Raw genomic sequence first — 25,276 nt, 5'->3', positions numbered from 1 at the left:
TATTGTGTTTTTAATAGACCTTGATGTTGGATCTAATTATTGATGTTTTCTTGTAGAGTTCATTTAGAGCAAGAGGTGTAGGTTATTGATCTCTCTATATATATACTTTGCTACTATCTTTTCAATATAGCATAATATTGGTTCTAACCCTTTTTATCGTTTTATTATAGCTATCATTTTGGCTGAGTTTGCATAAGTGCTCATCTCTCTCTCTCCCTCTCTTTTTTTCTCTCTGTATTTTTCTCTTTTCTATTTTTTTAAAATATACCTTCATGTAAACACTAACTTTTGCTATCTTTTTGCAAAGATCAATTTGGACAAGATTGGATAGGTGCTCTTTGCTTTCTCTCTCCCACTCACTTACACACACTCTCTTTTTTACTCTTTGTGTTTTCCCTTTTCTGCTATCTTTACAATAGGTTTTGATGCTAGCTCTAACTTTCAAATTGATTGTTGTTGTAGAACTTAACACAAGGTAGAGCAAAGATTTTGTAGCTCTAGGTTTTGATATTCATACAACTATCTAGTTATTTTTTATTAAAAGAGATTCATCAATTGAACGATTTAGTCACTGTTTTCTCATGTCTATGATTTCAATAGGTTTTGATAATCATACGTTTCAAATCTATTATTGTTATTGCAATCAACAAACTAGTGCAAATATTCCACCTTATAGGTAAATTCTCTCTTTTATATTGTAAGAACTCTTGAAAAATTAGTTAGTTTTATTGTTATTGAAGTGCTATATTTTTATGACATGCAGATATTGTGTGAGGTTCAGATAAAACACAAATTGTTAATCAACTATTTTATTGTGGTGAGTGATTCCTTTGTGTTGGATGATATGGATCTGCTAGAAGTCAAGGTTCAAAAAGCCTTTGATTTGTTGATCCTCCTTGTCCATTTGGATCTCCATGCCAATTGGCTATGATCCATGAAACTCTTGTATCATAGCATCCATATAATACACAATGCTAAGTCATAGAATATCTTAGGTGTCAATCTAATGTGCCTATTCAGATTTGTATGCCATGTGGCTGCCTGGTGTGCAGATCGGATGCTGTACGCTCGCATAGTAAATGTCGAAAGGTCCCCAAGAACAATAGAACTCTACTTTTTGCACAAATTACAAGGTAAAAAGCATGAACGACAAGAGCAAGAGACCAATTGGGTGCAATCTCCCCCCATGCCTTGTGTGAGCGCTCCACAAAGCATGTATTTTATGTATTATTCATCTTCAAGCTCAAATAATAGCCCAAATTACAAAATAGCAAGCTTTTAGCTTTTGAGTTTGCTTTAATACAAAATAGGAATAAAGCTAATGGACGGTGCCCAAAGAGTCTGGCACGCCCAATACAATGTCCAAATAGAAATAACATAATCGTGCGCCCATGCACATACAAAATAATAATAAATATCCAACGCCTTAATAAATAGGTGTGACAAAATATAGGCACCATGTCTAAGGTATGCGCCCATCAAAATATAATCCATAAATCGAATACTCGCTATCCTCCAATGCTTTCCTCCGCCATTGCTGCTATCTCTACACATCAACTGAAGCATTCACAATCGTTAGTAAAATAATACAATTAAACCGACAAAAGTGAATACCTAGCAGTCTTGAGCTACATAAATAAATCAACTGGTTAGAAATAAATCCTAACCTTAATTTATTACGAGTGCACACTCTAAACTCATAAACGTTTATTAATTTAATATGCATTTTGTGGAATCACCCGCTATGGAATCACCCATATACACACTAAATTAATGAAACGCCTGAAAAGAACAGGCGTCCCCATTAACTTCTCGCACAAAGAATCCACTTTGTGTATGAGCCCCGGTCATCAAAGTTTACGAAATCCACCGTAAAACCTCACGGAATCCACCGTGAAATATGCCTCCTGGCATCATACCCCCGGGGTGGGATAGCAATTGACCTCAATTGCTATTAGCTCAATGTGGAGCTAACAGAGTGGGGAAAGCATTTAAGTCTCTAGCGTGCATCCATTGTGCTTCCTCTACTGGATGGTTCTTAAATTTAACTAGATATCTAGAATATCTTCGGCCAGTTCTAGTGGTCATAAAATCAGTATCTATGATAGCTTCTGGTTCAAGTATTTCAGTCTCTTCCTCTAACAAAGGTGGGTTTTCATAAACAGTGTGTATAGGTAATTGGCCTCTAAAGGGTCTTAATAAACTAATATGAAATGTGTTGTTAATTTTCCAGTGAGGTGGTAATTCTAACTTGAATGCATTGTCATTTATTTTATGAATGATCCTAGATGGTCCATAGAACCTAGGGGCTAATTTGACAACTGGATGTCTATCTACACTTTGGAGTCTACGTTTTTCTATTCTCAACCAAACATAGTCATCAACTTTAAAATTCATTGCTTGTCTTTTCTTATTGGCTTGTTTGGTATATGATTGCTGGGCTTTGGCAATCATGTCTTTAACGTCATAAAAAATAGTATTATGCATACTAGCAATATCATCAGCACTCTGAATTCTATTTGACAAAGATGCAACAGGTGTAGATAATCTATAACCATAAATCACTTCAAACGGTGCTTTCTTTGTAGATGTGTGTGCTGTATTGTTATATGCAAACTGTAATAAATGCAAATGTGTATCCCATGTCTGAGGTTTAGAAATAGTATAAGCACGTAAGAGATCTAGAATAGTGCTATTAGTGGCTTCTGTTTGTCCATTAGTTTCAGGATGAAATGCAGATGAGAAATCAATCTTTGTGCCTAGGTTAGCAAACAGAGTAATCCAAAAGTTGTTACAAAATCTAGAATCACGATCTGAAATAATAACTTTTGGCAATCCATGGTTAGTGAAAACAGTTTTCAAAAACAATTATGCTGCTTGTGATGCTGTTAAAGTTTTCTTACATGGAATGAAATATGCTTGTTTACTAAATCTATCTACTACTGTCCAAATCATATCATGGTTAGATTTAGTATTAGGTAAACCAGTAATAAAATCCATAGAAATTTGTTCCCATGGTCTAGATGGAATAGACAAAGGCATAAGTAATCCATACTGTTTATCATGATGTCTCTTAACTCTTTGACAAATCAAACATTCAGAAACAAAGTTAGATACATCAGTGTCCATATGTGGCCAATAAAAATCTTCAGTTAATGTACGTAAAGTAGATATGATACCTCTATGACCTTGATATGGGGGACAATGAATCTCATTCAAAACAAAAGATTGGAATGGAATTGTAACACATAATCTCTTTTCGTAAAACATAAATCCATTGTTATAAGATAATGAATCAATATGAATCAAGTTATTTTGAACTAATTTATTCCAATCAACATGAAAAGTAATATCCTGATGATAAGTATCTTTCATAGCAATCAAAGAATCAAAAGATATAGCAGAAATATTATGAATGGCAGGTCTTCTACTTAATGCATCAGCCACTACATTTTCTTTACCGGGTTGATATTGAATGATAGGATGAAGACTTTGAATAAAGGATGCCCATTTGATATGTCGGTCAGAGATTCGGGGTTAGCTAAGTAAATGTCTAATACTTTGCTGATCGGTCTTAATCATAAATTTTGAACCCATTAAGTAGTGTTTCCACTGTCTTAATGCTTGTACAACAGCTAATAGTTCTTTGTCATATGTGGAATATTTCAGTTCAGAGGGTTTCAGCTTACAACTAGAATAGGCTATAGGATGATTGTCTTGCATTAGTACAGCTCCTATTCCTGATCCACTAGCATCAGTCACTACTAGAAAGAATGGTCTATTAAAATCAGGCAACTATAGGACAGGGGCATGGATTAAGGCATGTTTCAATAAGTCAAAGGATTTCTGTTGATTTTCAGACCAATGATAAACAATTCCTTTCTTCAGAAGTTTAGTCAGTGGTAAAGTAAGTAATGAAAAATTACGTACAAACTTCCTATAGAAACTAGCAAGACCAAGGAATGATCGTAACTCATGCACATTTTTAGGTACAGGCCAATTCAATATTGCATCTATTTTCTTAGGGTCAACTTTAATTCCATCAGATGATACAATATGACCTAAATACTCAATTTCTGTTTTAAAGAATTCACTCTTTTCAGGGTTTGCATACAGTTGATTATCTTTTAATAACTAGAAAACCAATGACAAATGCTCATAATGTTCTTTCTCATTTTGACTAAACACCAAAATATCATCAAAGAAGACAATTACACAATACTGATATTTCAAAAATATACGATTCATCATTCTACTAAATGTAACAGGTGCATTAGTCAATCCAAATGGCATCACTAAAAATTCATAATGACCAAACTATGTCCTAAATGCAGTCTTGAATATGTCTGACTTATCTAGTCTCACCTGATGATAACCAGACTTAAGGTCTATTTTACTAAATATAGCAGATCCTAGTAGTTTATCCATAAGGTCATCAACTCTAGGAATGGGATACCTATTCTTTACAGTGATCTTATTTAAAGCTCGATAGTCAATGCACATACGATAGGTATTATTCTTTTTCTTGACTAACAGAACAGGTGCACCGAATGAAGAACTACTAGGCCTAATCAATCCTCTATTTAGTAATTCCTCAACTTGACTCTGAATTTCTTTTTGCTCTATCTAGTTATGCCTATATGGTGCTTTGCAAGGTGGTTGAGTACCAGGGATCAAATCTATCTTATGTTCTTTTGGACGTGAAGGAGGTAAACCAGGTGGTAGATCTTCGGCAAAACAATCTTTAAAATGTGCAAGAAATTCTTTATGCCTAGGATGCATATGATTTTCTTTTACTTGCAATTCATTCACCCAAATGAGATAGGATTTACTACTCTTGCGTAATGCACGTTTAGCTTGAGTATGCGAAAGCAGTGAAAAAACATTAGATGCATGCATACCATACAATGTAATAGGTTTTCCTTGAAAATTAATATTCATTGAATGTGTGGAATAATCTATATCTGGGTTATGCTGATGACGCCAAGGCATACCTAAAATAATGTCACACGACTTTAATGGAACAACTAGAAAATTTCTTCTTTCAGTGTATTGACCAATTTGAATTTCTAAGTCATGCACTTCATGTGTACCATTATACCTAGTGCCTAAGAATGCTGCTTTGATACGATAATGCGTAGGTACAGTCTGTAACTTCAATTCTTTTACTAACTTTGCTGAAATAAAATCATGAGTGCTACCGTCATCATGCAAAATAATCTTTTCCTTTCCATGCACCAAACATTTCATAGTCAATAAAGAATGTGGAGTTGGCATACATGGTAAAGTATCGGAAGGAGTAGTAGTGTCGTCCTCATCTTCCGTGAAATCAGGCATATCTTCATGTTCTTCATCGTCCATTGCTCCAAGGTAGTTGATATGGGCAGGTAGCTTCTTCGAATGGCAATTTGCTGCTAGATGTCCAGACTGGTGGCATTTATAACAGACTATAGGCTTGGCTTTGGTTACATTGTTTGCAATGGCGGGAAGTCTAGGGACATTAGGATTTGGCTGTGGAATAGGCTTAGGGTTTTGATTGACATTAGATGGTAAAGCAAGTGGTTTTGCCCAATTTTTACGGAAAGATGATGAAGTGAAACGACCTTGATTAAATCTTCTAAAGTTTGAGTTGAATTGTTTAGATCCATAGTTACCATTGGCTTGGAATTGCTATGGACGTCTGTCTCTACCTCGCAGCTTGTCTTCAGTGTCGTGAGCTAGTGAAATGGCGTCTTCAAGAGTAGCAAGCTTGAACATGTTAACTTCAGCGTAGTAATGCCCAAGGAGTCCAGACATATACTTATGCTTGTGTGTCGCTTCAGGTATGTCTTCAAGCATGCGTAACTGGAGTAGTGCATTCCAAAAACGCTCTGTATACTGAGGAACTGGCTCACGATCCCGTTGCTGAAGAAGATCCCATTGCTTTATGGCTTTCTCATGAAATTGTGGAGAAAGGAAATTCTGCATAAACTTCTTCTTGAAATTCTCCCAGGTAGTGGGACAATCTATACTCTTGCGTACTACAGTCCACCATAGAGATGCTCTATCCACTAAATGATTAGTGACACACTTGATTTTATCTTTTTCTGCATAAGTTTCCTCATGAAAGTAGTCGTCAAATTGACTAATGAATGCAAGAACAATTTTTTCCTCTCGAATGCCATTGAAAGTACGGAATTTGAAATTTATTTTACTTATCTTTGATTCCTTGCAGATGGTTTGAGCTTCGAGAGTTGCGTCGATGGTACGTCGGATAAGATCTTCAGATTGAGGTTCTTCTTTGTCGGTAGACGATCTTTGTAAAATTGCCACTTGAACTTGCAATGCTTGCCTAGCCCTTCGTTCTCCATCCAATTGCATCATAATTAAATCAAGCTTTTGCTCCATTGTAGGTTTAGGTAGGTCGCCTTTAGCCATTAAATCGTCCATATGTGGTTCCGTCATCCTGCAAAACTCAAAAGACCTTTCTCACTCAAAATCAAGTTAGCGGGATGAGCGTAGCTCAAGTTCGGGAATACAAGGCTTATGTATTTTTGGGTGTGGCTTTCACAATCTTCGAAAAATCTGTGTTTTATCCTTCTTCGTATGCTGAAAATGCTTCAGCAAACCTGCGTATGGGTAGAGTACCTTCCAATGAACAACTTTGCAGTTCGGAGTTTCTGCACAGTAACAGCCCTTCTATGAGTTTTGGACAGAAGTCAGTTTTGACTCCAGTTGACTTGTCTAACTTGCAGAGTACTAGACTAATGTGACTTGCAGAGTTTGTTGACTTGCAGAACTTGCTTGCTTTACGGAACTTGCAGAACTTCAACTTGATAGACTTGCTGAATCTAACTGATTGTGTGAGACTTAAAGTTTGTTATGACTTGGCTGATTAGAGCTTAAGTGATTAAGCTTGGTAGCTTAATCAACAGACAACGGCGAAAATCGTGGGGGGGGGGGAGGAGGCTGTTTTCTGACTCCGTAATTTTCGAGATGCTGCCGCCATTTTTTGACGAGTTGAATTGCTTGAAGCTATTTAATGATTTTAACTAAGCTTTTAAGCTTATGAAGATATGGAGCTTTCTATAACTCAGAAAATAAAACGACTTGATGTAGGAGAGTTGGGAGTGGTCCTCCGCCTTTGCAGACCGGTCCTTCGCGATCCGATGATGGAAACAAGGGTTCTTGATCGCCAGGAATCTGCCTGTATTGACCATTCGCGACGAGATTGACCGTAGAGCCCGATCGTTCCAGGAGCTCCGCCTTCGCACGAGATGGGTAGCGATTGGAAGCTCTTGATCTCATCTTCGCTCTGATACCACTGGTGCGCAGATCGGATGATGTACGCTCGCGTAATGAATGTCGAAAGGTCCCCAAGAACAATAGAACTCTACTTTTTGCACAAATTACAAGGTAAAAAGCATGAACGATAAGAGCAAGAGACCAATTGGGAGCAATCTCCCCCCATGTCTTGTGTGAGCGCTCCATAAAGCATGTATTTTATGTATTATTCATCTTCAAGCTCAAATAATAGCCCAAATTACAAAATAGCAAGCTTTTAGCTTTTGAGTTTGCTTTAACACAAAATAGGAATAAAGCTAATGGATGGTGCCCAAAGAGTCTGGCACGCCCAATACAATATCCAAATAGAAATAACATAATCATGCGCCCATGCGCATACAAAATAATAATAAATATCCGACACCTTAATAAATAGGCGTGACAAAATATAGGCGCCATGTCTAAGGTATGCGCCCATCAAAATATAATCCATAAATCGAATACTCGCTATCCTCCAATGCTTTCCTCCGTCAATGCTGCTATCTCTACACATCAACTGAAGCATTCAAAATCGTTAGTAAAATAATATAATTAAACCGACAAAAGTGAATACCTAGCAGTCTTCAGCTACATAAATAAATCAACTGGTTAGAAATAAATCCTAACCTTAATTTATTACGAGTGTGCACTCTAAACTCATAAATGTTTATTAACTTAATATGCATTTTGTGGAATCACCCGCTATGGAATCACCCATGTACACACTAAATTAATGAAACGCCCAAAAAGGGCAGGTGTCCCCATCAACTTCTCGCACAAAGAATCCACTTTGTGTATGAGCCCCGGTCATCAAAGTTTACGGAGTCCACCGTAAAACCTCACGAAATCCACCGTTGCATGGAATCCACCGTGAAATATGCCTCCTGGCATCACTGCCATCCTTGTATCAACTACTCTTTAATACTTGCTTTTTTATGCAATGTATTGAGTCAGTTTAAATAATACATTTTTCTAAACAAAATTCTATGAGTGTTCTTGTACTACTCTTTCCATTCTATTTGATGTAAATGGTATGATTAAAGTGATGCCTTAAAATTGAATCTTTACTTTGTATTGATATATATATCCACATGCATTTCAATATCAATGTTTATGTCTATTTACAAAAGTGTAAGCATCTCTTAATGCCATGTTGATTTGTACAACATATTGGCGATTACTAGTTGGACCTAAGATGCTTACTTTTTAGGACTTAACACATACTTCTTTACATCCATTGCCTAGGTTATAATGCTTGAGAGAAGAATAAGTATTCTCTTAATAGAAGTACATAACAAGAAAGATAAAGAAGAAAATTGGATCATGGATATGTATCATTGCTTATGTTGGGTACATATGCATCCAAGTATGAAGGGAGCTTTCAGGGTAAAAGCATCTATAATTGCAAAATATATCAAAGCACTGGAAGGGTAAAATTTTAGCTCTCAAACAAAGGAAGGTTGATTCTCACCTTATAAAATAGAGGCCTTGGTACAACAAGTATTCATACAAAAGCAAAGACATATTGTATTCATTATAACCATTCAAGGAAACATTGCAAACAGTAAGTCTTTGTAGCACATTTAGAATGAGAAATTTCATGATAGCTATATAGCTAATTGCTTTGTATTTGCAAAAGTATATCTTTCAGATTGCTATGCATGGAAAAATATCGAGAGTTTCACTGGTTCTTTTAAATATTACCACCTCAAAATTGGTAGAGTACTCTTTGAGGGGCATGTAGTCAAGTAGCTCCCAAAGAACGTTGCATGTTTCTACGACTCCAAGAACATATTGTCAAAGGGGGAATCATGAATATGGAACCCTTGAGTCTATACATATATCGAATCTCAATATTATAGAATGGCTATTGTATAGTAGCAGCATTTTGCACATGTTTAGCACAAAAATTTTGATAAACATATTGAACTCTGTGAAGCCAAGCATTGGCTCAAAGAAAGTACACCTAAGTCAGTTCATACCAATTGCAATTTTTGAGCATATGTTTAAGGAATGTGAGGTTTTGAGACATACCAAAAGCATGTATGTCATGAAAAGTGCATCAGAGGATTATGTAACCAGGATTCTATGCAAAACTTGGATGTTGAAAATTACTCATAACCCTAACATGGTAGAGTGTCAAGTTATAACAAGGGATATGGTTTTCAGGTAATTTTACTCTCTTGTTCAACTATTTTCTTACTTTGAGATGGATCAACTAATTTTCCTTACCAATTGTAGATACAAGTTTATTGCGCAACAAATTTTATGCCTAGTGTTCAAGTATTGTAGATGGAGGATGCTCAAGGGTGAATGGTTGTGCCTTGATTCAGATACACATGAAAGTACAACTATGCATGTTACTATCATCTATGAGGGTCGTGAGCCCCAAATGTTATAGATGGAGGATGATTGGCCCTTGAGTATAATGTGCCAGGAAATCACAATGATAATAGAGAATCCACCTACTAGCTTCTATTTCAAATTAGATGGTAGGAAGATTCAAAGTAGAGCTAATGAAAAAATACGTGGCTCCACATATTTTAGAAATAATAGAGTCTCCTTAAAATTCCAACTCCACAAGTTGTAATATTCAACACTTATAAACTTTTATATTTTTTGGCTAATGGAATATTATCACTTTGAAAAATCATACACTTGTAATGTTTTGAACTTTTATTATTTTTTAACTTGTGTGTTTATGTAAGTGTACTCAAAACTATTCGAATATGTGTACGTGTACACATACTTTAATTTTTAAGATAAGATGCATGTGTCTAACTGCACACCAGGGGAGAGAAATGCCTATCCTAATTTTGATTCTTTTGATGGGGGATGGAGGAGAAGGTGCCTCCCTTTCCATGATAACTAATAGAGTGTGTGTGAATTCTTACCATTTATAATGAAAATTTGAACATATGTAAATATCCTTTTGTTGACATTTGACATACACACACAGACACACCTACATAATGAGGGGGGAGGGGCTCCTTCTAGATCATAGCTAATACAATATGAAGTTGTCACATTGACACATTTACATATGCATGTGAGCTTTACAAATACATTAAGTAAAGCCATAAATAAACATCGTTTGCTAAAATTCCTTTAATGGTTTAAAACTTAGGGTCTTTAAGGTGGAACTACTTTAGTTCTTATTTCATTGTTTCATTTCATACATTCTCTTTACATCCACCACATCCCTCCTCCTTGATGCTACTATGATGGTGCTTCCATATACTTTGATGCATGGATCCATGAGGCTCTATTTGCCAACCAAGGTGACGAGATATTTGAGGTCTTCTCAAGGAACTTTAATCTTGAACACTTGTTCTCATTGCTGGAACCCCCCCCCCCCCCCCTTTCAGGTTTTGGAAGACTTTGTGACCACCATTGCCAGTTGTACATACTCCATTGAGGGATTTGACATGACTTGGTGCCTCTGGAATAGCTCATGGTATTTCAAGCAAAAAAGAACCACCAAAAAGTAGTAAATATGTATTTGGCTCACATGGATCCTTCGCACAAAGTATGCACTATTCCCATGGGCAATACACCAATAAGTACAACACCTTTGGAGGTCTTGGAGGGTGATTGTGCATTGGCAATTTACCTCCTTGCGTTGGATACACCCATAGAGGAGGAGATAAATGAAGATACAGCTCCACATGTTGTTACTATCACACAAAAGAGAGAAGAGATGATTGAAGAGCTAATAAATGTTCAAGAGAAATGTCATATGGTGGTAGAGCATGGGTTGACTCTCGCAATGCCATCCTCTTCAAAAGAGCCACAAGTCAACAAATCCAGCCTCACTCCTTGACATCCATTGAAGTAGATGGTGTGTAGTACTTGCTTCTATCAAATGTGTTGTAATACTTGGAAATGAAGGAAGAAGAGTTATTCTCCATCCTAATCGGGGATTGAATGGAAGACCTCATCGATTATGATTACACAGATATACATCCAATGATGGAAAAAGCTAGAAAATATGATGGCACAAGCTAAGATACATTGAGTGCCATCATAGCAATACAAGAGCAGATTGCCTTGGCTGCAGAAGATTACCATATGTCGGATGATGAGTTTAAAGCACTACAACATGATCTATTTAGACCAAGGTCCCAACTTCTTACCAAGAATTTTGTGAATCCCTCTACTTAGAGAGGTGCCTCGTTGTTTGACACATAAGGAAATATGGATACAAGATGATCTAGAAAAGATAAGATTTCTAACTATCATACATTCTTATGTGATGAAACCTGATCATAGGGTGCATCAAGTCCCATGCAGTCCATCACAGAAATCTTGGCAAAAAATGATGCATATAGCTACCCTATCCAAATTCTAGCATCTTGGTAATTTTTTTATTTAACAGTGTAGGGTGCATCAGGTCCCATGCAGTCCATCACTGAAATCTTGGCAAAAAATGATGCATATAGCTACCCTATCCAAAGTTTGGCATTTGGGTATTTTTTAATTTGACCGTGTCATTTAGGATATATTATATATAAATAAGTTTCCATCAAGGCAAGGAGAATCTCGGCATGTGGATTGATGGAAGGATTCAGCTCTAAGAAGTACATTGGCAACATTCCTACTGACTTCGTGATCTTTCACAAGAAGTGCTCATTATGAGGAGAGGAAACAATCATGAAAATTTGGGTTCTAACCAAGTTTGGACCTTTTCAACCAATATCTCTGACATCTAGCTTGGAGAAGGTGATGCTAATGAAGTGATCAAACCTCCTCTACCTCTTTGACCAAGCATGTGGTGGAGCAATAATATGTGCTTGCTGCATTAGGTGAACTCACAAAAGTATCAAATCCACTTCTCATAGACGAAGAGCTAAAGGGAAAGCATATTATTTTTTATGCATAGAAGGAACTTCCATTTTCATTGAAAGATGGCCCCTCCTCTCCGCTAGTGAAAAAACCAAGGAACAAATGAGAGTTCTTGTTGGCTATTGACTCTTTGTATTTGTCATTATTATCAAGCATCACATGTATTTTTCTTGATGAATATAAGATATTTTACTTTGTTTCCCTATAAATAAATATTCATTGAAAAAATGCATAGTTTATGTAAGTGTGAAAATAATGAGTGGTTCGTTAATGACACATTCGCATACATTAATATGATTCGATTACTTATTTCAATACATAGTATGTATACTCGCATCATGCATAGATGATAAGATAAATCATATCTATACCTATTACTACTTTTGATACACGCATATGCTAAACAAAAAATAAGTGTCATGCGTTTCAAGAAACAAAAGAAAACAACTTTACTTAAACTAATTGAACTGAGTACACATCACGCGAGATAAATGTATATATATATTTTTTGATGTTACATAGTATACAAAATGGTTTGGCTTTCAAAGTATGATAGCACTATAGCATTCATGGCAAAACCTTCAAAGGATTCGCCTTGTTGTGTCAAAGCCAAACAATAAAGTTCATGTCTTTATCGATAATTGTGATGTGCTTTGCATGGATAGCTGCTAGCTATGTATCATCAAACAGGTCAATGAGAAATCATTCTACAACTCTTTATAGGGCCTCCATGGCTATAGCAGTCCACTTGCATGGCAATGGCCCATCATCCACTCATGCCCAAAACCTTCCCAATCCTTTTAGCCACATATCTTGCAAAATTTCTTGAGCAACCTTTTGGAATGATCTTTTTGGGATAAGAAGCTCATACCCACACTAGATTCTGCTTATCTCTCAAAGGGCAACAATCACATGTGTCCATCTCCTTTTCTTCTATGGTGGTCTTTATGGTCGAGGGGGAGCACTTGCTACCATACCATAGGAGGATCCACCTTGTACTCTAGGCAAGCCATGGTATCTACCGGTTTTTGCTAAGGCAAAATGGTGAACGGCTTGCTTAATGCATGCCATGCAAGCTCAAGGAGGATAGAATGGAGGAAGTAATGAAAGCAAGATGTAAAAATGAGAAGAATGAATTTTTAACCCATTTAAACCTAAAAACTGGGTTAGTGCAGCTTTATATACATGATCTATCATGTGATCATGAATCCATAATCTTTTATCGAAATGTGACAAAAATTCACACGCACACTCATCAGGTGACTAAGAGCCCAATATATTTCTTTGGAAAAAAAACCAAGAGATCCCTTGTTCAAAGTCTATGGCATCTAGAACTACTTTTTGCCAAGTGTGATGAACCACCCATGGGTTTGGCTTGGGGCAGGGGTGACCCACCTCGTGGAACATACCTCATGAGATATCAACCAACACTTTGGCAGTCCCAACTGCATGTGAAATCATAACACAACATGGTACACAATACAACAAGTGAGCTAAAGTGAAAAAACAAGGCCTCTCTTGGGGGCCAAATATTTGTATTGAAGGCAAGAGTAGGCAAGATAGGGCATACAAGGTAGTCGGGACATGAGAGGGACTTGGTTGTAGGCAAGAGAGGAGGTATCAACACCCTTCCATCATGGCTCAACATCGCAAAGGCAAGGGACTGGCTCAGAGCTGGCTCATAGAGAGGCTCATATTCCTTATACATAGAAAAGTGGCTCGAGACACTACACTTTGGACAAGGGATCTCTTGGCTTTTTTTTTGCCAAAAAAATATATTGAGCTCTTAGCAACCTAACAAGTGTGCATGTGAAGTTTTGTCACATTTTGATATAATTTCTTTTTCTGATTACATCCTTCTTTTTCCTTTCACCCTCTCTGTCAAGCAATATAGGCATGGATGCTTTGCATTTTCACAATTGGAGATTCCACATATGCACTTTAAAGTTTCATGTCTCCCGTAAGATGGCATTCCACCAAGTATTGACCATATCCTCCAACTATGTTGCCATATTCTTGAGACTATGGATTAGGTTTGGAATACTTTTGTATGTAAAGAACGGCTACTACAGCACCTCAAATGTTTCCTTAGGAATCTCAAATACAGTGAGCCACCGCATATGGCACTTTGATTGAACACTAAAACTCCATGGGTAGTTCTTGTCAAATTATAAATATTTGTTAATCAAAGTTACACTAACTTTCTCAAGCATTACTCCTTTGACGACCTCAATTTCACCTAATTTTATGAAAACCACAATTTACCATTAATTCCTTAATATACATATTATAGTACACTACCATTCATGTCTACACCCTGTATAGATCTTGATAATAATTGTTGAGTTCGGTAAACTTCACCTCATATGTATTTTTGGTCCCAACCTCAAGTGTTTCCACACCTTGAACATGCATGGGATCTCCTATTAGCTCCAAAATATTTAGTATTAAATTTTTGTCGCTACTCTATTAACTTTGAAGGTCTAGGAAGATGCACGAACATTCACATCCTTGAATATTTTTGAGTAAGTCATTGTAGTACTAATACCGGCCTTGTCACAAATGGATTGTGCATCCACAATTGAGAACTTGTTTGACACATCTTTCAATGTGGACTCAATCACTTCTCCTTCACAACCTTGAACTTTGGATTGCTCAAAGTGTTTTCCAATGTACTCACCTTTAGTGTTCTTCTAATAGATGATCCAAGCTCGCCCTCACCTAGGTTTTTATTCTGAGCTTTCTTGCATGCTTTAATACATTGCCTCCACCGACTGCTATTCACAATTAACTCATTGGTTAGCTTCTTCTTTCATTTGTACTCTTGTGTTAGCTTATTTTGATCTTTCTAAGGTCGTCCAATTGTGCCTTTGCCTCCCCATATGAGATACCAATGTCCTGGATAGTGTCTTGCATTGTGACAATCTAATTATTTTATTGAATTATAGTCTCATTCAATTGTGACACATATTGTATGAGCCATCGTATATGAAGTTGATGTGCAATGATCACATCATAATAATTTTTTATGGTTTCTTGGAAAGCTGTAAATACTTTGAATGCCTAATCATTGAGCCGCTTAGTGTAACCAAGCAAGCCATTATTACCCTCACACATACTTCAAAGAATTTGTAATTCTCGAGAAAGTTGGAGGTTTATTGGTTAGGGGATCAATTGGATAGATTCTCTCATCAACCCATTATTACCCTCACACATACTTCAAAGAATTTGTAATTCTCAAGAAAGTTGGAGGTTTATTGGTTAGGGGATCAATTGGATAGATTCTCCCCCATCAACCCACAAGTTCACATACTTTAATCCCATCTTTGACCTCTATCACAATACATAACTCCTTTCCTATATTCAATTATCTTATTGATTGTGCCCTAGTTGTAGCTCTATGAATTGATTACACAGAGATACTGGAAGAGACACCCACAACCAAAGAAGGATTATTATGAGTAATTATTGAGTATTGCAGTGAGGATATGATGTACTATTGATTGAGAGAGAAAGAGAGAGCCAGAGATAGCTAATTCTATGTCGAACAATGTATCTATCTATGAGAGACTATGAGAAAAAATATGAAGACAATGAAGATGAATACTATGTGATATTTTTCCATTCAAAGTGATGTTTCTCTTGTGTTCTCTTTGTCTATCAATGAAAAATATGAAGAAGATGAAGAGCAATATCAAATTTTTTAAAGAATAAAACTATGGGAGATTGTTTCTATGATGCTGTATAAAGATTTCTTGCTAGTGGTGTTCTTTTCCTTGTTGCGGTTCTCTAAAGAATGAAACAAAATCTTGTTGATGTTTTTACAAGATAGATTTTCTTACAGTACAAACTCTTTTTCCTTGGTGTCTCTCTTGGGGCTCCATGTTTTTAGTGCGTAGCCAGGGAAAACTACCATCAGCAAGCATTAGAAGAGGCTGACAATGAGGGAAATGGCATTGCCAAGAAGAGAAGAATTCAATGGATGCTTGCAAAGTTCCTTCTACCACTGAAGAATTGGATATTCTCATTTCCAAAGCCACTTTCCACAAGAATTTCATTCCACAATGGTGGAAACATATTACCATCATGATGCATGCTCTATGTGGTGGACTATTTCCTCTTTCAGTTGAAGCAACAGAGATATGCATCTTGATGGCAAATTGTTTGGGAAAAAATTGAAGTGTAAAAACAGAGAGAACGACCATCCATGCAAGATTTGGCATTCATCGAGAAGTTTCCAGACATCATCAAGTGGGAGATAGTCAAGAAGCTTCAGGAGTCATGGTATGTAGAGGTTCGTAAAAATAAGAAGGAAAAGAGTAGGGACCTATCCGTAGATGCTCAACAGTAAGATACGTGAGATGCTGGGTGCACTGACAATCTCCTATTTGTCCAATTAGCAACCCACTAGAAGTTGGTAGACATAGTATTCTTCACAACATACACTATTGAAACCATCAAAAGTTGGAATTATTATGATGATGGTACAACAATGATCCTCTGAAGAAAGAGTTTTGATGCCTTCAGAATAGAATATATCCCCCTCTGTAGTGGTTTGAAAGCTGAATTTAGAGACGTAGAAAAGAAGGAAGTAGAAGCGATGTTGGCCAAAGAGTCCTCCAAAGACTGAAGCCCCTTTGATTCTATTTAGTTGAGTACATACTAACTGGTTGGACCCAACCCCCTGATGAATGATGCAATCAACAGACAAGCACTAGAATGAGTCCAGAGGTACATGAGAAGAGAGAAGGCAAAAATCAAGGCCTAAGAAAGAGCTTGTAGCAGAAGCCTCCTTTGATGCCTTAAAATCACTCTTTATAGAAGTTCCCATGGTGACTCAAGGTCCCCTTCCTAGTCGAATTGGAGCCCCAAGAGGAACACCAAGGATAAGGGAATTCTCTTGCAAGAAAATCCATCTTGTAACATCAACAAGCTTTTTTATTAAGTTTTATATGATCACAATGAAAAAAAGAATACCAGGCACAACAAATCTTCATGGAGCATCCTGTAGATCTCCCACGGATTTAATAGAATCAACCATATTCTTCAATATCTTCACAAAATCCATCAATAGAACAAAGAAATCAAAGGAATACACCATCTTTGAATGGAAATACATCACATAGTATTCATCTTCAATGTCTTCATAGTCTTCTCTCTCAATCTCTCACATACAATCACTCTGTTTTAGTAGAATTTGCTATCTCTGACTCTCTCTCTCTCTCCATCAATAATACATCATCTCCTTACTACAATCTCTCATAATCACTCTCAATAATCCTTCTTAGGTCGTGGATACCCCTCCCAAGAGTTATGTCTGATATGAAGAGTCACCAGAGCCACTATTGTCCTTTCACAGCTCACTACTGTCACTTCACTCCAGTCTTTACTTGAGTCTTCAGCAACTACTTCTTTCACTTCTTTTAGCTCTTTTGCACTTGTATTCACCTCTTTCCAAGGCTAGAAAACTTTCCCAAGCTACACGTACATCCATTAGAACACATACAGAAGCATACAGAACAGTCACAGTACAGTACCAGAACAGCTACAGTACAGAGACAGAAGGTCTACAAAAGATCTACAAAAGGTTACAGAAGGTCATCAAAACCTCATAACTCATACTCGAACCATTCCAAACCATAAAAAATCACTCAATAAGCTCTCAAACAATCTCAAACCCTATCAATCAATACTCCATCCCTCCTTACAGAGAGAAAACAGAACAAAACAGAAGCTATATAGAAGGTATACAGAACCAATCAGAACCTATCTGAACATCACATCTCCACTGAAAATCATCATGAACTTAATAAAACCATTCCAACCTATCCAAAACACTCTCAAACCACTTCCAAACCAATCAATCATCTCATAAAATCAACCATTCAGCTCTCAAAAACAACAAAAATCAGCCAAAAAATAGGTCATTTCAACACTCAACATCTCCCCACACTTAATAAGGAAGCGTCCTCGCGACCCAGGAAAAAGGGAATACAAGTTCATTCAAAAGCTCAACTTTAATCTTCAATATCTCTTCAAAAACAGTCCATCCAACCACGACCCCAACTTATAACCTATATCTGATATAAAAATACAACGAAAGGAAAACCCTTTATACATTAACACTTCTTATCAAACTGGAAATCACAACAAACTTGTAAAGGATATAAGAGTTTTCTTCTTCTTCTGCATCAGCATCTTCTTCAACTATCCAACCACGACCCCATCACCACAATTCTCCAAAATGTAGCTCGCTGAGGGGACTGATATATCCAACGAACCTTCTCGATGTGCTCTGAATAGGTTATTACATGTGAGATAACCAGGGAGATCACTGCCAGAGGTAGCAGGAATGGGCACTGAAGGAAGAACTGAAGGAGCTTTATCTGCTACCCGCTTCAAGCGTTTGCGCTGTATGACCAGGGGAGGCGGAGAATCCAAATCCTCTATATCAATTGGTTCTGACTCATCTGAAGGTGGAGGAGGAGGTACTTGATTAGATGGAGGAGATGGAGACACACTCTTCTGTAAACCTGAGTAGGTCAAGAAGGCATACAAGTACGATCCATAGGTGACATTAGTAACATTGCCCCTGGTGACTTTGACGAAATGTTGATCCATCTTAGTAAGTAGGTAAGTGCTCCAATCAATAGCTACTCCTTTTAACACCATCCTTGAAGCTGTAAAGAGCTCTTTGGACAAGTAATGGGATGGCGTTTTTGCAGACATAAACCTGTCTTGGAGAAACTGACAGACCAACTTCTACACAGGGTCAGTGATCATGGAAAAGGAAACTCCTGAAGAATTGATCACCTTCTTAACATCCAGAATTTCCCTAGTCTATTTTTGTAACAGCTTCAAAATCTCTTCGTTAGAGAAAAGCTGGCGAGTTGTAACAAAGGGTTCACCTTTGGAGGGAAGAGACAGAGCCTTCCCGAGGCCTCGAGGTGTCAAAGTCATGAAAATACCCTGGACCAGTCCCGACTTCTTGTTGTAGGAGGCCAGAAACTCGTCACACATTGATGGATTCTCTAGAAGCAATGGAAAGGAGGTAGCCACAAAAGTCGCGAGTCCCGCCTTTGTGAGAGGCTCAAAAGTGAGTAGGGAAGAGTAATCCCTACTGACTGGTGGGACATACTGGATAGGGGGAGGAGCGTGAGGCGCCATTCAGATGGTTACACACACAGCACAAACACAGACAATCAAGGAGAATGCCTGCAAAGCAACAGACAAAAACCAAGGATAAGATATCAACCAAAACGATAAAACGTGACTCGACCAACTATCCCCAAGCAAACCACAGCCTAGAAAAAATTCGACATGACCTCTAGATATGTGCGACCGAAAGCTTCATGCTATGTAACATGCAAACACCCAAATCCCCGTATCAGGCAATAAAGAAAAAAAAGCTACACACCGTACCCTTAACCGTAACAAAGAAACTGAACCAAAACATAACAACAACCCACACATATCAGGACTACAACTTTGATAAACATGTTTGACCATGGAGACAACTCCAAAGACTTTGCGTACCCATCCCACGAAACGAGTTCATTAAAAAGGGAAAATAAGTACAGTGAGGGGGAATTAATTTAATGAAAGGTTCATGTTAATAAATTATTAAGAAATGGGTGAATTTTTATTAAGTAATAAACCTTATCAAGAAAACGACGGTTCCTTTTTAAAATTTTAATTACCAATTATTAGGTTAAAGTGGTGCTTTAATCCGAATCCCGGACTTCGATACCCAGACTGGGTCTCTAAATGCAAGTTTATTTTTAAAAATTAAGGTGATGTGGAGCGCTTTTTTGCCAGCGCGTGCTCTTGTGACGGCTAGTTCATTTTAATAAAAAATGTTAAAGTGCCTCTTAAGCACACTTAGTGCGTGCTAAGTGAAGGGCGGGTTAATTTTTATTTAAAAAAATGGTGTGTTTAGCGCGAACGCGCGCCATGGTGGTGTTTAGGGTTCATTTTAAAAATTAAACGTGAGTTTTGGGATAACGGGAAAAAATAAAAAAATCAAAGGAAAAATACATAGTGGTGGATGTATGTGAATGCAATGAATGTGCTCTCCTCAATCCAAAAGGTATCTGGATTTTTTTCGAATTTTTTCAGTGTGGGTTTGAATTAAAAATGATTTTTTTTAATTTTTGATGAATTGAGGTGTTTAATGAAGTATTTTTACAGCTTAGAAAATATGCCAAGAATAAGTAAAAATGTTATTAGAATTTTTAGGAATTTTTTGGCAATTAAAATAGAATTTTTTACCTTTATTAATGTTTTTTTCATTTTTTGGGTATTTTTAAAAGAATTTTTAATTTTAAAATGGTTTGAATTATTTTTTTCTGAAATTTCAGTTTAGAAAAATATGGCAATTTGCTGCAAAAATATTGAGACTTTTTTAAGCTTTTTCTGTAATTTTTTTTGTGAATTTTAAATAATTTTTAATGATTTTTTAAATTTTTCAATGTTTTTTTAAAGGTTTGCGGGTTTTCGAATTAAAAATCTGGGAATATACCCAGAAATAGGCTGCATGTCAGCTGCGTGTGAACAGCCAGTTAACGATCTCCCGCACCCGATCACCAACAATCACGAACACACGAACAACCACACGCGCGTACACACCCTTTGCGGGTGTCAAGGGCTGAGAAAAGGTGCATGCATGTGTCTCGGTGGTCTGCGGTTGTCTGCGGGGGGGAACAGGGACTTGGAATGTGGTGTCCTGCGGGGTGTGTTTCTGCAAGGGGGAACGCGGGTTTGGAAGGAGGTGGTTTTCTGCAGGGTGGCTGCGTGACGGGGGGTTAAGGAGGGGCAAGGTGCTGCGGGTCTGCTGGGGGTGTGAACATGACTTAGGGAGGAGTTCCGGTGGTGGGGTTTCTGCGGGGGGGGCAACAGGGCCTAGGAGAGGGGGGGTTTGCTGCGGGTGTGCCTGTGGGGGGAAGGGGGCTTAGATGGGGGTAATGGGAAGGGGAGGTTGTGTGCTGGTGACTGGGGGCTTGGGTGGGGGTGGGTGGTGGGTTTGTGTGATGGTGGGAAGGGGGGCTTAGGTGGGGGGAAAAAGGGTTTGGGATTGTGGTGGGGAAGGGGGGCTTAGGTGGGGGGAAAAAGGGTTTGGGACTGTGGTGTGCAGGTGGGCACGTGGTGGGTCGAAGGCAAGCAGCGGGCGGGCAGGGGCCATAGAGCCATGTGGCGGCGGCTGAATGGCGGGCCACAGGCAATGTTGGGTGGCGGGGTGCAGGGCCACAAGCTGGAGGCACGGCGGGGAGGAGCGGAGCAGAGGGCGACGGGAGCAGGGCGCAGGAGGTGGGGAGGTCACATGGCGGCGTCGGCGGCGGGAAAGGAGGACGCAACGCGGCGGCGTCAAAGGCGGGGGGCGGCTGGGCGGGCAGAGAGCACAGGGGCGCATGATGGCGGGGCCACGAAGCAGCGGCAAAGAGGAGCATAGGGCCACGGGCGGCGCAGGCGTCGTCGGGGCGGCGCAGAGGGCGACGTTAGAGGTGCTAGGCGGCTAGGTGGCAAGCGGCCCACGAGGCGAGAGGCAGCAGGGAGGACGGGAGAGGAGGGAGGGAGGAGAAGAGGAGAAGCAGAGCAGGCGAGAGAAGGGAAAGGAGAGGAGGATGAGAGGGAGAAGAAGGAGGGGAGGAGGAGGGCAGGCGGGAGAAGAAGGAGGGGAGGAGAGGATGAAGATGGAGGTGGAGAAGATGGAGAGGGGAGGATATGGAGGGGGGGAACACGACACGAAGGGAGAAGGGAGAGAGAAAGGCAGTTGGGGGGGGGGGGGGGGGGGGGGAAGGGGTCGGGGAGAGAGAAGGGTGGGGGGGATAGGGAAGGTATGGGGGGGTGGAAAGGGTGGGAGGGAGGTGCCCATGGGGGTGCCTGGGGGGAAGGGTAGGAGAAAAGGGGTGGGGGGTGCCCCAGGGGTAGGGTGCCCAAGGGAAAGAATGGGGGGGGGGGGGGGGGGGGGGGGTAAAAGAATTTGCCGTGACGAGATCGAAATAGCACCGGGATGGCGGGATGAGGCACGTGGACGCGACCCGGGCACGTGAAGATACGTGAAATCGAAAGCGCATGCGTTCACGCGCGGGACAAGTCGCGCGAAAACACGTAAAAATAAAGAAAAATTAATATCTCCCAATCCAGACATCAAAACGAAATGTTGTAAAAACAAAAACTCGGCAGGACCGCAGGGGGAAGACAGGGGAAACATGCAAAGGGAGTTCCAGGGGAAAGACAGGGCGTTCACATGCAAAAAATATAAAAAACGGATCAAAAAACTCAATTAAAAATTAATATCGAAAGATCCGTGCATCGGAACGAGGTTCTGGAAAAAGGAAAAATGCACAAAAAGACGTTCCCGACAATTCTATCACGTCAAAACATAGTTCTGACTAAGATAAGACGCGTTCACATGGGAAAAACCCAAAAAACAGACCCGAAAATGGAATCGTAAATTAATATTGGATGAACCGCTTGCCGAAATGTCATGCAGTAAACAGGAAAAATGTCCGTAAGAAGGGGGGGTATAGGGTTGTCATGTCAAAACGTAGTTCCGGCGGAAGTAGGAGGGGTTCACATGCAAAAAATGCCAAAAATACTCCCGAAAACACATTGAAAAATTAATAATAATAAATCCAGAAGGCGAAACAGGGTGGAGGAAAAATGAAAAATGTAGAGGAAGGCGTGGCGGACACGATTGTCAAATCAAATTGGAATTCCGATGCAAACAGGGCAGGTTCACATGGAAAAATGTCAAAAAGACGCACGAAAAAGCCTCGAGAAATCGCAAAAATTAATATTGGACAAACAGTGCATCAAAATGACACGGAGTAAAAGGGAAAAATGTCAGGGAGAAAGTGGTTGTCAGGGCTATGATGTCCGATCACGGTTCCGAAGCAAGCAAAGCCCATTCACATGGAAAATCGACTAATGGGCGCAAAATGCTTCAAAAATTAATAACTCAAAAACCATGCACCGGAATAGGGGTAGGTAAAAAGGAAAAATGGTCAGTTCAAAGGGAGAAATAGGGCAGTAAATCCAAACTGGAAGTCCGCTGAACGGAGGATACGTGCACTTGGCAGGATAACAAAATCAGGGAATGAAGGAAATCTGCAAGGGAACAGTCCCAAGGGAGGGGGGACAGTGGACAGGTGGGTGGGAAGGGACCCCATCAGGGTAAAAGCAAGGCATGGCATAGATGCATGAGCAAGTTTAGGCATATGCAGAGGGGTATGCAATGTAGACGCGTAGGGACGCGTCCCCACACTTAAAACCTTAAAAGATAGGGTTAACTGAGCAACAAGGACCTAGGACTACACAACAGACCAACATCACGGAGAAACATAAGTGGTAGGGTTAGAAAAACTTGGCCCATATGGTAGAGAATCAAGGTTGATTGTCGATGGTACGTCCTGTGTTATTGTCGGCTGCAGGAGATACCAAGGCATCTTCTCAGCACTCGTCGTTCATGGCAGGGACCACGCGGCAGCATCCAGGGAGGTAGCTGGTTGAAGGAATCACAGGAAATTCTTTGATGTTGAGGGATATTGCACTCAACTCACAGTCACTCAAATGGAATGAAAGAACTGTCACTCGCCCCATGACTAATATCACTCGAGGAAGAATGATTGAAACCCATATCTCATACTTGGTTTAGAAATCGACAAGGGGGATGGTGCAGAGGGAGTATGACAGGGTACACAATTGATGGTGCATTAGTGCATTCAACCCGTCTGGCATAGGTGCAAGGAGGAAGGCAAGGGAGCCTAACAGTGCAGTGTACAGAACAGGGTGACGTACCTGTGATGACGACAGAGACCCATCCCGTGGGTGCATAGGGAAACGGGAACATACCTGACTCCAAGGGTCGTAACGTCCCTCAATCTCACCTCTTGGTAAATGATTGAAGAAACTCCAGTCACACTCAACCCACCCTCTGTCTCGCGCTCTGTTGATAGATACAGGAGGGCAACCCTTTCCTGAAACCCATTGATGTAATCCTTACAGTCACTTGTGCAAAGGTTGTATGCCTTGTGTGCATTTGATAGTGCAATTGTGCATCCCGCCCTGTGCCGGTATACGGTGCAAGAAGGAAGGCCAGGATGAAAGGTGAGAAGGATCGAAGCTTGCACACGAGCTATGGCGGGAGAGCAAGAGCAAGAAAGAGAGAGACAAGAAATGGGAACTCCAACAGTCACAATGTGTGACCGGGCCTTCCTTTATTTAAACTGTCACTAAAAGAATAAAGAATAAAGTGACGTGACGGGCGCCCACCACCTGCAGTGTGCAGTGGCGGGTATTGTCAGTGTAGTAATACATGGGGCGGCACGGCGGAGGCGCCTTTACCCCCAACAACCTCCCACTTAAAGGCGAATCTGCCCTAGTGAGAGAGAAAAGAAAAAAGAAAAGACAGTACAAATGTACATAGGTACAAGGGATGAGGAAAGGCGACATCTCATCCAATGCCCATCAACCTCCTGAGGAAGGCAAAGCGCTCAGTAGTGAGGCTCTTCATGAGTAGATCTGCAGGATTCTCGTCAGTGGAGATCTTGACAAGGTCAACAGACTTGTCCTCCACGACACCACGTATGAAGTGATACCTCACCTCAATGTGTTTCGTCTTCGCATGGAAGATTGGATTCTTAGCCAACTGAATGGCACTCATAGAATCCGAATACAGTGTAGGTATAGCATCAATCCCAACGTTAGCAACTAGACGGCCTAACCATATGGCCTCCTTGCAAGCCTCAGTGGCTGCAACATACTCGGCCTCAGTGGTAGACAAAGCCGTACACTTCTGAACCCTGGACATCCAAGAGACAGCCCCTCCAGCATAGGTGAATACATAGCCAGAAGTGAACTTCCTACTATCTGCATGTCCTGCATAATCGGAGTCAGTGTACCCCACGACCCCTGTATCCTGACTGCCATAGCAAATACACATATCTGCTGTGCCCTTCAGGTACCTCATGATACCCTTCACGGCATCCCAATGTCTGCTGCCAGGTGTAGCCATATAGCATGCCACAACACCAACTGCATGCGCAATATCTGGATGAGTGGCTATCATGGCATACATCAAACTGCCCACGGCTGAAGCATAAGGGATCTTGGCCATCTTGGCCCTCTG

Source organism: Lygodium microphyllum, chromosome 16, assembly GCF_053477565.2.
Source record: "Lygodium microphyllum isolate KBCC chromosome 16, Lygodium_microphyllum_v1.1.10, whole genome shotgun sequence".
Classification (NCBI taxonomy): domain Eukaryota; kingdom Viridiplantae; phylum Streptophyta; class Polypodiopsida; order Schizaeales; family Lygodiaceae; genus Lygodium; species Lygodium microphyllum.
This window is presented reverse-complemented; position numbering follows the sequence as displayed.